Source organism: Miniopterus schreibersii (genome assembly GCF_964146895.1).
Source record: "Miniopterus schreibersii genome assembly, chromosome: 7".
NCBI classification, from domain to species: Eukaryota; Metazoa; Chordata; class Mammalia; order Chiroptera; family Miniopteridae; genus Miniopterus; species Miniopterus schreibersii.
In genome coordinates, this window is record NC_138108.1 from 24355749 (window position 1) to 24368831 (window position 13083).

The following is a 13083-nucleotide window of genomic DNA, read 5'->3' on the forward strand; positions in this document are numbered from 1 at the left end:
ATGCTAATTTTAGGTATAATTTTTAAATAAAAATTTTATATAATTTTTAATAAAGACGTGATTCTTAATATTTTCATCAAGAGATCCAAATTGGCTTCCTTAAAACTAAGATGATGCTGGAACTAAAAGTAAAATTCTTAGCATAATATATGAAGTTTTCAGTTTTCACAGGAGATGCTTGTGGAGGTGGAGAGCCTTCAAAATATTTTGAAATGGTTTATTTCACATAGGCGTGTTTATTTAAAAAGTTAATCAATGAATCATTTCCACTAATATACTAATGGAGTTTTAAAAGCCGTCATTCTAGGTTAAATCAGCACTTATAGTTTAAGTACCAATTACATATTAGAAGGACTGTTTTCTCAGGAAATCTTGGGTCAGAAATGGAGTTTTGCTGTTGTGTTTATTTGGAGACAATTCTAGAGCAGTGGTCAAAGCAAAGGGAGTGTGTTCAAATGTCTTTCTTCCATTTACTAGCTGCGTGAACTCGAACAAATTATTTAACTTCACCAAGACTCAGTCTCCTTATCTGAAAATTATCTAAGTTGCTGGCTAGCTATGACTAGTAGTATTAACTAAATAAGTTAATACTAGCACAAAGCATCTCTTAGTAGCTATCATATTCTAACAATAGTAGTAGTTGTACTAGTAGTGATGTCTTATATATGGAATTATGTCTTACCCTGAATATACAATTCTCTTATATAATAAATGTCCTGCGATTTAGACCATCCAGTCCTTTAAATATATTTGTGATATTTTGCCTTTGCAAATATGTCAGTGTTGGAAAAATTATGTTCTTCTAACCTCAGTTCAAGTGCTGTTCAATTCAAATGCTACCAGCCTCTGAGAGGACTGGGGGAATTTTGGGTAACATAATAGGTTGAAGTTGGCAGGTATTTCAGTCCATATTTTGTATGTTTATGACATCATTCATCATGTTTCATTATAGGTTCTCATAGCCCCCATCTGAGGGTCCTGTGACATTTATGGTGGGTAGGTAGGTAAAAGTAGAGGGTGGATTTGTTTTACTACCAGCAGGCTTCCTCTCCGGACTCAGTGTGGGAGGAATGCTTGTCGGCAGTTGAGTGTTTGGGAGCTTGCTTACAAAGTTGCCTTCTGAGAAAAGGAGTTGCACATGCATTGGTGGCACATTTCTGATTACAGAGGAATGAGAGCATTTTATGCTAAATATACAATTTATAAAGAAAGTCAAGATGTTGAACTACTCAGGAGAAATTAAATTCACTGAAGATTGAGTTAACATCTATTTCTTTTCAACATATTCTAAAATTCTTAGGTCTGTCTAGATTCTGGTTTGGGCACTTGCTTTAGGGTATTATTAGTATTAACTCTTGTACAGGATACGATGAATAACTCCTATTATAAGACATGATTGTGTGGTTCAGAAGGGTTTCTTTTCTGCAAGTGTTGCCTTCAAGTTTTTCTTTTAAAATAAGATTGTTAAAGTGCTTGAACATACCCTCTTTGGCTAAAAATCAAAAGAATCATGCAGCTTCAAGGTCATTTGTTAAATCCCATTTGCTTGCTGTTAAAGAGAAAGGAGAGTGTCCTCCTTTAGTCTGGAGTATAATTCCAGATTTGTAAAGACTGGAAACCCTTCACTCTAGTGCTTTCAGAATTGCCACTACAGAATGTGTGTGTGTCCGTGTGTATCTGTTCACACACATTAGCACTTATGGCTTCTACTCTTCTCCTTTCTTCCTTAGAAATCCAATTCTTCAAGTTCTTTTTTTTCTTCAAGATAGTAAATGCACAGTTAAATCTTTAAGTGCTGTAAAAGCAGACTGAGACCTTGATTTCAATCAGGAGGTCAAGGATCCACACACCTGAAGAGGCTGCCAGACACTGTGTACACATGCTATTCAAAGAGATGGAGCTAGTCATTCCTGTCGAGAAGTGTGTGTATGCGTGTGTGTGTATCAGTAGGAGGAGGAAAGGGAAGGTTAAGGTATGTGTGAAGTAAACACAAGCTGCCGTAAAACAGTTCAAGTGGTGTTGATTCATCAGCCAAGGGAGTGGGAGGAAAAACAAAGAATTCATGACAGGTATAATGGTGTACAGAAAATAAACACCCAGAGAAGAGTGTTTTATTAACTTTCGACCCCCAGAGGAAAGCAAGTGTTGGACCTATACGGGCACGTTTCATTTGATAGAAGCTTTATGCTATGAATAGATGTTGCTGTGGGAGTTCCTATCTAGTAGAATCCATTTCTCATGAGAAAGTAATGATTTTGTTTGTAAAATTTCTGTTTGTGTCCATCTATTTTCAAAATGAAAAAAAAAAAAAAAAAAGAGAGAGAAGGAAATGAGTAGTAGCAAAACCCGAATTCTGCCTTAGGGCGCTTCCTGAGAGCTCGGAAGTCAGAGTTCCAGGCCCCTCCCTCGCTTTCAGCCCGGAGTTACCTGTTCACATGTGCTGGGGCTGATAGGACAGAAGAAAATCTCAAACTAACGTACTGATGTCCCAAACTAAATGCGGGCTACATTGTCAAATATGTTTCCTATTATCCGCTAATGTCTGTTTTAATAAAACAGTGGGAACTAAATGGTTGCTTCTTAATCAAAACCATGATTTCCTAAACATAAGCTATGTGATTCTGTTACAAATTGCCACATATAGATCTCCTAGGTCAAAAATTTTTTCTCTTCTCATAGAAATAAATAAACAGTAAAATAATTATATACTCTGAAAGATCAAAGTAAATATGACTAAAACCTGGCAAAAATAAAAGTCTACTGGAAGGATTAAAAAAAAAAAGATCAGATTGCAAATTCTATAGTTAATGTTTAAATAAATATGAGAAAAATGAACAATCAATAATTTGATATCATTAAAAACAGATGTAAAAACTATATACAAATGGAATTGTCTAAATTTTGAAGTAAACATTTTAATGTGCATTTTTTGAATTTGTTGTTCTTAAAACTAAACTATTTACACTTATTTTTTAAAAAGTCCTAAGTTGGTTTGGCTTTAGCATGTTAACTTTATTTTCCTCAGTGATCACAGCAAAGCACATTCTGTTTACCTTTTTTCTTTAATTTCAAAGACAATCACGGTTAACACAGACATATTTGAGTTAACATTAGTGTTAATTCAGGGTAGATGGGGAGACAGAATTTGTATACTCTGGTTTTAAGGTCCAGAACCTGCGTCCCACGAAGAAATGAAGTGGGTGGATGGGGTAGTAGGTTGTTTAGACAGAGACAGCATTTTTTTTTTTTATTGCTGTTCATCTCATACTATAATTGCTTCTGGCCTACATTTTACAAAGTAGAGCTCATAAGCTCCAAAGTATAAGGAAATAAATGTACATGTTGTGTAAAAGCAAAAAAAAAAAAAAAAAAAGGCCAATATTAACAGTTGTTTAATGTGTCGGCATTTTAGTGTTCAATACAAGGATAATTCACAAGGACTTAAAAATGTTCAGGCTATTACATTGTTTTCAAGAATTCTTGGGATTTTGTGGGATTTACTGTGTCAAGTTTTCCTTCATAAGTTCTATGTATTTTAATAAAACACTTTTTTAATCTAATTCTTTTGTATTCATTACTTTTAGACAAAAACTTTCCCTGCCATTTTTATGAAATGAAGTAGAATTATGGATGCCATACACTAGAAATGATACTCTTATGGCAGTCTGCTTGTGCAGGGGATTAAATAAGATAGTGCCATAGCAAAGAAGGGCTCTTATATTTTAAATGTTACGTAATTAAAAGTTAATAAGTTAAAATAATTGTATATCTGAAGTGTTTTTCACCTGGCACCAAAAGCAAAGTGAACTGTTGTCTTTGGTCAGGTTGATCTCAAGTATTTAATATGTCACAAGAATTAAGGGGTCATTGAAAGTTCACATAAATACTAGTGGATATCATGAAATTATTTGTGTCATAAAATAATACCACTAGAATGAATGGACCCAACCAAACCCCATAGTTTGTTTAAAAGCAAAATTATCCCCATCACTTTCTTTTTCTCAATCATTGCTCAAGAACCCTCTGATTGCTAGTTGTCTTAATTTTATTTGTTTATTTCAGCTTATTTTGCAAAATATTAAAAAGCTGGGAGAAATGAGGATTTTTAAAATCAGTGTTACTTCCCCAAGCCTGGTTTATTCTAGTAATCAGTATTTTATCTGACCCTGTCTGATCTAGTCTTGCAAGATCAAACGTCCAGGCCAGCAAGCAGACAGTAAACAAAGCCCGTGAAGGGTTTCAGTAAACACAAAGATTAGATGTTGAATGAAAATTAAACTCCTTGAACTAGTCCTCTGTACTAAAGTGGTTAAGTGGGTTGTGATTAAAAGAAATAAGTAATTATGATCATTATAGCTGAAATGATATAATGTTACCACATTTAAAGCACCTCTTGTACCCCCAAATGATTGTGTCATTTACAAAGTGGTGCCTCGGAGTTGAATAGAGAAATCAATGTCCTCTGACCTGGTTCCATAAGGCAGCCCTGCTTAGCCGTGGTGGCATCGGTGGTCAGGACAATGCCTTTAATCAACTGCCGGGACTTCTGCCTCTGCTGTTGTTTAGCTCTGATGAAGCACAAGCAACTCACTGTTGTCTACCTAATTCTTCCGAGTTAGGAAGGCAATTTGCTTTCAGCTTTGGACCTAAATCAAGGTGTTTTGGCAAGGAAGTTTGTCTGTCCTCTGCTCATATTGTACCTTGCTTAAAGGAATGCCAACATCAAATCCTTGAATTTTATATAAACATTGGATTCCTGGAAATAGAAACAGCACTTTCACAATCAACCAGTTTTTATCTTACTGGTTGTCCAACATTTGGAAGAGCTTGTACATTTCACTGTGACAGCCACTGAGGAGCCCTGGAGATCGTCCATCAGTCACCTTGCCCGCCTGGCCTTCCTGGGAGAAGCTCGTTGGTAGCCTCGGCACCTGGAAGAATGGTGCCTGGAGGACGCCTTGCACCCTAAGTTCGGATGGGGGCTGATTCCTTACTGAGAGCTTAAGAAGCTCGTTCCAGCTATTCTGGCAGTTGCTTCTTTAGCCTGGATATGCTCATTCATAAATGTTTAAAGAAGTACAAACAATTATTTGTCAATAAGTAGGTTGTAGATTAAAAGAAACAAACTTGCTATCTGCTCACATCTATACTATTTATAAGCCATTTTAAATATTAGTTTAAAAAGAATAGAAAGGGAAAGAGGATCTGCTTTCCTAACTCCCTCCTTTCCTCATCCATCCATCCATCCGTCCGTCCGTCCATCCGTCCATCTGTCTGTCCATCATATATACTTTCTATTTAAAAGATGTATAAGACACAGGTCCTGATTTTAAAAAGTCAAATTCTATATAAAATAATTGATAATATAATACATGTTTTGTCATTTAAAAATAAATTCGAGCATTTGCTTTACATACCTGGCAGGATTCTAAGTGGGGGCCATTACTTAGTCCCTTCTTGCAAGAAAATTACAGTCACAATTAAATAACTGATTTTAATTAAATAAGTGTTTAGTGAGTGCCTCTGCTGTAGGCCATATTCAGTGTTAGAAGCAGTGAGAGACATCCAGAAATACATAAGATGTTTTCCTACCTCTAGTTGTGTTTCCCTCAACCTAGCAGAGGAGGCAGCCCTATAAGTATACCTGGCAAATATATAGCAGTGGTATAAACCATGGAATGTTAGCACAGAGAAAGGTCCATAAATTAAATTCAGCTCGCTAAGTGTCATGTTTGGAGGGGGAGAGTGGCAGCAATTTGAGAAGAAGGAACACATGATTTACACCTTAAGGACAAGTAGGGTTTTGCAAGGGAAAAAGAGAAGGAAGAATGTTTCAGGCAACTGTAAATTCATAATATAAATTCAGAGGTGCAAAGGAGCGTGGTGTGTTTAGAAAATGATGACGGTGGCCCAGAATGTCTCAAATGGCAGAGCATTTATCATGACTTTGATAGAACAGAGGCTCAGAATGGCTAAGATTTTTTGATTGGTGAAAAGAAAAGATAGAGCATGTCTGGGAGTGAGCTCGATGGTGGCCCCAAACACTGGTGAGCATGCAGAAATGTTTGGGACCTGGCCATAGGGAACATCTGCGTGATAGTGATGAAAAATAAGGTTGGGGAGGTAGTGAACACACCTTGGGGAGCTCTGAAAGCCCAGTTGAGGCATTTCAAAAATCATTGAAGGTTTTTAGCAAGGAAGTGAAATTATGAAAATTATAGTTAAAAAAATTCTTCTAGAAGCATCTAAAACTGTATGATTTGAGTGTGTATGGTGGGAGGGGAGGCAGCTGGGGGGGAGAAGGGGAAGTATGTACACCCTGGACGAAGTGGGTAAAATAGAATCTCCTGTGGTTATGTGTGGAAGGGAAGACAGCGAGGGAGGTGATGTTGGGCTTTGGGTGGCAGCAGTGAGAAAGAAAGAAGTGACCGATGCAATATGTCTGTGGGAAAAAGAAGGAGAAATCAGAGTAGAAGCCAAGGCTTGAACTTAAGTGACTCTTGCTGGTTTTGACAGAAATAGGACAATATATTGGGGGGAAGATACTTTAGTGAGAGTTGGTAGGACCAGGTAGAACTATCCATCAGGCTGTTCAGATGTGGAGCCAACTGACCAAAAGACAAAACAAGAGAACAGATTTTGGAGCCAAATTGTTTCTGATGGTTAAAATGATACCAATAGACCATTCTGGAAGGAATTAGACCTGGAGGGGGTTGGAAGCTTTGAGAGAGAAAGGGTCATGGTGTAAGAAGACATAATTGGGAATGAAGTGAGGCTTCATGGAAGCCAAGATCAGATGGGTTACTAGTGGAGAAATGTTATTAAAGGTAACAAAGGGGGGGGACGGGGACGAGATCATCGAAAGCTCTTAGCTTTGGCAAAAAGGAGCCATTCTGACTCGGGGGGCGCTCTTTGCCCGCAGTGTGAGGACAGAGGTACCTCATGAGCACCCAGGAAGGGAGGGAGCCGGGGAGGGAGGGCAGCGGGTGGGCTCACGGAGCGTGTAAAGCACGAGCCGCGGCCTAGGGTTCATGGGGCACGCCCTCCCCCCCTTCGTGCCACAATTGCAGGCGAGGGGGCTGGAGCTAGTGGGGGCCAAAGGCACTGAAGAGGGGAGAGGCGAGGAGCCAGAGCTCAAGCCGGGAAGGGGTGCATCTGAGGCCAGATGCCGGCTCTGCCTTCAAAAGAAGTAGCTACGTCAACTCAGAACCCTCCAGAAAGGAAAGGAGAGGGCTAAGGGACAGGTTCTGAAAATGGAGTGAGTGGTAAGGAAAGAGGCAGCTCATGCCACATGGTGAGGATGGGGCGATGTGATGCTCAAGCAGCGAGGGAGAGAGTGGTTGGGATGGGGCCTTGGTAGAGGAGAACCCCAGAAATAGGTTCTGGACCAGCTGTGTTTGGGAAACAATGAGAGGGAAGTAGGGAGTTGAACTGAGTGACATAGTTAAGGATTTATAGTGGTGCAGGTCTCTCTAATTCTTAGTATTTACTTACAGTGTGCTTTCGATTTCCCATAGTTTCAGATTTCCATTTGTCCTGCCCAGAAACAAAATTAAAAACTCAAAAACAATGAAGATCTGGTGGTGACTGATGAAACTACAGAGTTGTGAAATGAGAATTTTTATATGTAGAGCAGGAAATGTCCAGATTAATTAAAATCTGGTATGACTGTAGTGATGTCCTCTAATTTGGGGGGAAGCAGTTGGTTAAAATCAGAGAATTCTCTTGGTTTCTTAATCAATTGAATAAAAATGACTTGTTTTTCTTCAGACAATTTATAAAGTTAAAAGCTGTGAAAAGCACTTAAGTTTGCAGAGTACTCGAAGCTCTTAAATACAAGTGCTGTGTAAGATGCCAGGACTAACATGACAATTGCTTTTGGTAGACAGGTTAGCTATTTGCCTGACTGATGATTAGGCCTGCATTTTCACTTTTGCAAGAATTTGAGATTATCTAACCTTGGAGTCCTGAACTCCCAAGGGAATGGACATGAATCTAGAATCATCAGGAATACCAGTGAGGCTGTGAGTGCTAACATTGGGCCTTTCAAGCTGTCACCTTTCTAAGTTCTATGTTCCATAGTAGTTTTGATTCTTGACTAACCGCCTACTAGACCAAAAGTTCCTTGAAAGAACATCTGGCAACTCATCCATTGTGTGATTTCCTCAAAGCCCTGTAGATATAGGACCTGGAACATTGTAGGTCCTCAGTAAATATTAATAGAATTAAAGTATATAGATCAGCTTATTTGAATATATATGCAGTTAGAACAGTTTTATTTCCACACATATTGTGAATAATGTTATTTACTATTTTATTTCTGAATTGAGAAAAAGAAAAAAGAAAATACTTGTTTGCTTAAATCATTTTACAAGTGTCCTTAGCAAATTAGTAATTGGTTAGAATCATTCTTTTTCCACTAATTAGTTATTGAGCTGAAGATTTAGTAATAGTCAATTCCATTGAAAGAGACAGTAACACCTTTATTGAGTAAAAATTAAGGTCCATTTATGTAGCCTAAGGAAAACATCCCTTTGAGGTTTTTTCCAGCTAGTTTATTGACTATTTTCCTTAAAAAATGGCCTAAGACATTTAAGTTCTATAAAATCAGAGATAAAAGAATGAATCATGGGCTGATTGTTTCCTGGATTTTTTTTTCTTCAATAGGTTGAACAAAGAATTTATACACATAGAATGCTGTCAAAGGCAGAATGTTCCTGAACAGTAATGCTGTTTCAGAAATGTGTTTTTTTCTATCATGTGTGAATTCACCTCTGAAATGATAGTTTCAGATTAAAATAAAGAATAAAAATAAAGATATTATTACATATAAGTAGCTTTATCCTACACAGAAAGTTATGGGAATGCTTGAAATGATCAGTGATTCTTCAAATTATGATAAAGCATTGTTGGAAACCAAAAGGGACGTAACGTTCAGATGCTGTATGGGTAAAGGTTGGTAATGCTCACTTTTTCCATGGAATATAATGGAGTCCTGTGAGTTTTTATTGCCAAAAAACAGAGGTGTCCAGATTCAGGTTGCTTTACGGTAGACATAGATGTTTTTGTGGATCTTAAAATGATGGAAAAAGGAAGTTGATAATAAGGGGAAAATACACCTAAGACCAGTCTTACGGAATTATCACAATGCCGGCTGGTGCACCTCACTTATGGGGCTGGAAGCATTTTCCTTCCAAACCTTGTTTTATTAGGAGTTAACAAGTTGGCTCTGAATATCTTGCTCTAGGCAGAGGCTTTGCAAGCAAGTTCTCAACTCAGAGACAGATTCTCTTTAACAAATTTAGAGAAAAAATCTTTAGGTTCTGTAGTCCTAGAAGACTTAGCTTCATCCCCCCCCCCCCCCCTTTTCTTTTGCCCTTCAGCCCTTTCAGATGCCTAATATTTTTTAAAATTATATTTAGTGAACTCTTCTGGTAATAGTTCTCCCTCCCCATCCAATGGTGTGGGATTTATATCAGTTATATATGGGATATTAACTTTAGCTCTTGAAGTCATGTCTGTCTCTGTTTGTATTAACAGAAAATGGTTTTTATATAACAAATTGACTTTGTACTTAGAGTTACTGACTAGGAGAGAGTAAATCACAATTATTTTCTGTGATTGGACATATTTGGTATTGGCAGATGGGATGCTATTCTGGGTTTTGGGGGGAAATTAGTGCTATATTTACATTTTAAAAAAAATTTAACTCAGTGAAAAACGGTGAACAGTAGGGTTGCTTAGTGTTAATGTGGAGTGCAGTTCAGTTCAAAGAGACAAGTCACTGTAAATATCAGGTAGAACCATATGAAGTTGCCATTTTTGCAGGTCAAAACTGTTGCTTGTCACCTATTTCATGCCGTTCAATCATATATGAATTTCTTGTGATTTCCCAGGATTCTCAGGTTATTCCCGTGGTGTGTGAGTGTGCACACGTATTTTATTTATTGTTGGCTACTGGTTCAAAGCAGTGCTTCATATTTGCAGTTTATGACGAATGCTTGCTGAAGTTCTTTGTTGTGTGATTCATGTCTCTCATCAGTCAGGTGGGAATCCTTGTCGATGACACTCATTTTGGGACAAAACTCTTTTGGCCACAAGAAATATAAAGAAAGGGGGATTCATGAAAAGAAATATAATTAGTGTGAATTTGTGTTAGAGGACTGGAATGAATTGATAATAAATGACAAGATAGGCATCAAAAGGAGCTATGTTTTATTATCAAATAGAAAAGCATTGTAAATCATAGGCAGATGTTGCAGCCGTGTGTACCAAGCAGTTAAATCGTCTGAAACAAATCTGTAGGTGGAGTTTTTTTGATGGTAATATTCAGTACTGTATCTCCAGGGGCTGACATCATTCCTAGCACACAACAGTTGATTAATAAATATTTATCATATGAATTAAAACGATAAACAAATGTGAATGATCTTATTTTATTGATTAGCTAATTCAGTTTTTGAGGAATCAGTAATTTCATCACTTTTCGGAACTGACCAGCCTTTTCAGTCTGTCACCTTAGCAAGGGTTACAGGACCTTAGTGGAAACATGAGGTTCAGCCCTCCCCATTCAGATAATCACCCATCCACCACGCCGCCTACGCATGCACAGGCCGCATGCCTGCACGCATACGCGAACAGAAAGCAGGATCTATCTGTAGGAAAGTTCACTAGTCCTGACTCAAACCCTGAAATTAATAGTAATTCCATGCCCCAAGTTGGCAGTTTTACATAAGCAGTGAGGCAAAGGCTTTACAGTCCTGAAGACATGAATTTGAATTCTGATCCTTTAATAAGTTTGTGACATCTTAGTTTTCATGAACTGCTTCAATAAAGTGGCCATAGTCCCATCTAAGTTATACTATCGTTGTGAGAATTAATTGACAATAATGTGTAAAGGGGTTAGCTCAGTGCCCCAGCTGCTTGCTATATATGTGGTAGGGCCTGATGTTACCTGCAGCGCCAACATGTTTTTAAAGAAGTGTATTAGCACGATATGAAAATTTCAGCACTTAAAAACATTTTTCTTTAAAGGAAATCTGTGCTCAAAGGTTTGGGTACCCATTTCATTCCCAACTTTTCTACCAAGAGTGCCAAAGGCAAGCCTGTGTCTTATTTTTGTAAAATCACTTCTATAGTACTTTCTGAGTCACAGAGAAATTTTCCTTTTTTTTTTTTTTAAATTGTCTTATATTCTTCCACCCAGGGTTTCAGGAGATATTGTTAGGGGAATGCTAGAGTGTTATAGTACCCATTCATGCTAATATGTTTGCATTTGCATGAACATCTCAATGGTTTAAGGAAAAATTCATAGACCAGAAATTCTAGAAATTTCTCAGTGCAAAACCTTTTACCCAATTCATTGCTATTCACTTATTGTAACTGTGGACAGACCCCAGGGGTTATTTCCCAAAAGAATTGTGTTAAGATTTGCATTGAAACACTAGGTTCATTGTTCTGGAAAAATTTTCAATCTTTTATGCAGTATTGATAGATGAGCTTGCAAGAGGAATACTACAGCTACCACTACTGCCACTATATAAACTACTGTGTTCTTGTTGTTGTGTGGAGTTTCACAAAGAGAGATGTCTTAGGAAAGTCCTAAATTCTTACCAAGGAGTCAAAGAGCAGAAGCAAGTATTCTAAGAACGGGGGATTATTTGAAAATCCTAGCAGCACTACTCTTTAAGATGCTATTAGGTAAGTAACCTGGAAGGTTGATTCAAAACCCAGTTTACAGGTAATCTCCTGATTTTACAGGTAATCTCCAAATCACTCAGCTAGTTACAACTCAGGCCTTAAAAGTCCTAGTGTGCTCTTCTTTTCACCTATCCTATGCCATCTTGCTCTGATTGGCAGGCATCTGTGCCTGTCAAATACTTCTCCTGTTGCTGCTCATAAATCCTCAGAAAGTCACTTTAGGGCACTTAGTTACTGGAGTATATATTTTTGAAAATTATTATATTCCTTTTTTTAAGTTAGAACATATTGATATCTACTTATTCTCTGGAAAATAAAAATAAAAGCATTTGCTCTTTAAAAATACTGCTGTAGGACACTTTCCTTTCTTCTTGTGGTTGATCTAAATGTAACATGTATACAGGTGTACCTCAGAGATGCTGCAGGTTTGGTTCTAGACCACAGCAATAAAGTAAATATCACAATCAAGCAAGTCACATGCATTTTTTTTGTTTTCCTGTGCATACAAAAGTTATGTTTATATTATACTGTAGTTTCTTAAGTGTGCAATAGTATGTCTCAAAAAAACCAATGTACATATCTTTAAAAAAGAAAACTTTATTGCTAAAAATTGCTAACCATCATCTGAGCCTTCAGCAGATTGTGATCCCAGCAGTTGGGCTTAGGAGTCTCTGCTTATAATCATCATATCATACATGTTTCCCAATAGATGAAAAGATATTTACCTAAATTGCAATAAAGGAATTACCAAAAAGTGTCAGATAGGAATATAAGACAAGATATATGTGTATGTGTATATAATTGAAAATGTTCTTGCAAATATATATATATATATATATATAAAATCAGGGATTTGCAATAATTAAAATAGTTACTTGGCTTCCTGGATGTACTGTAAAATTGCTTGAAATAAAATGAGATTTTTGAACCAACTGTCTTCTAATTGTGATGCAGATAAATCTCTTGGGAGGAGTGAAACCTTCCGAGGTATGAACAACCTGCCACAGCCAGCAATCATGGGCATTGAATAGCTACTGGTTATAGGGTGCTCTTGGTTAGAACATCAACTGTGAACTTGAGAAGGCTCAGGAGGCCCTGGATTCTAATACAGGGTTATAAAGGGCTCTCTCACTTTGGAGTTAAGTGGAATCCCAGAAACTCAGAGGGTGGTTAGATAAAGGTTTCTCATTCCCTGAGGTTTTCACTGAGTCCCAGAAAGCTCAAAAGAATCAGAAAGCTCCTTCTGGAACTGTGAGTTTCTCAGAAACCTGAGCAGGTTCCAGATCTGTATTGTGTGCCTGCAAGGCTCCTGGACTGGAATTCTTCCCCAAAGGTTGGAGTAGCTACAGAAAGCCTCTCCGCTACTGGAAGTATGTCAACCCC

At 37.6% G+C, this 13083-nt stretch overlaps 1 protein-coding gene across 2 annotated transcripts in view; it reads left to right on the forward strand.

Annotated features, from left to right (window-relative positions):
• SATB2 (SATB homeobox 2) overlaps nt 1-13083 on the forward strand; it is a 177296-nt gene that overhangs the window by 86709 nt on the left and 77504 nt on the right. The window lies entirely within an intron of this gene.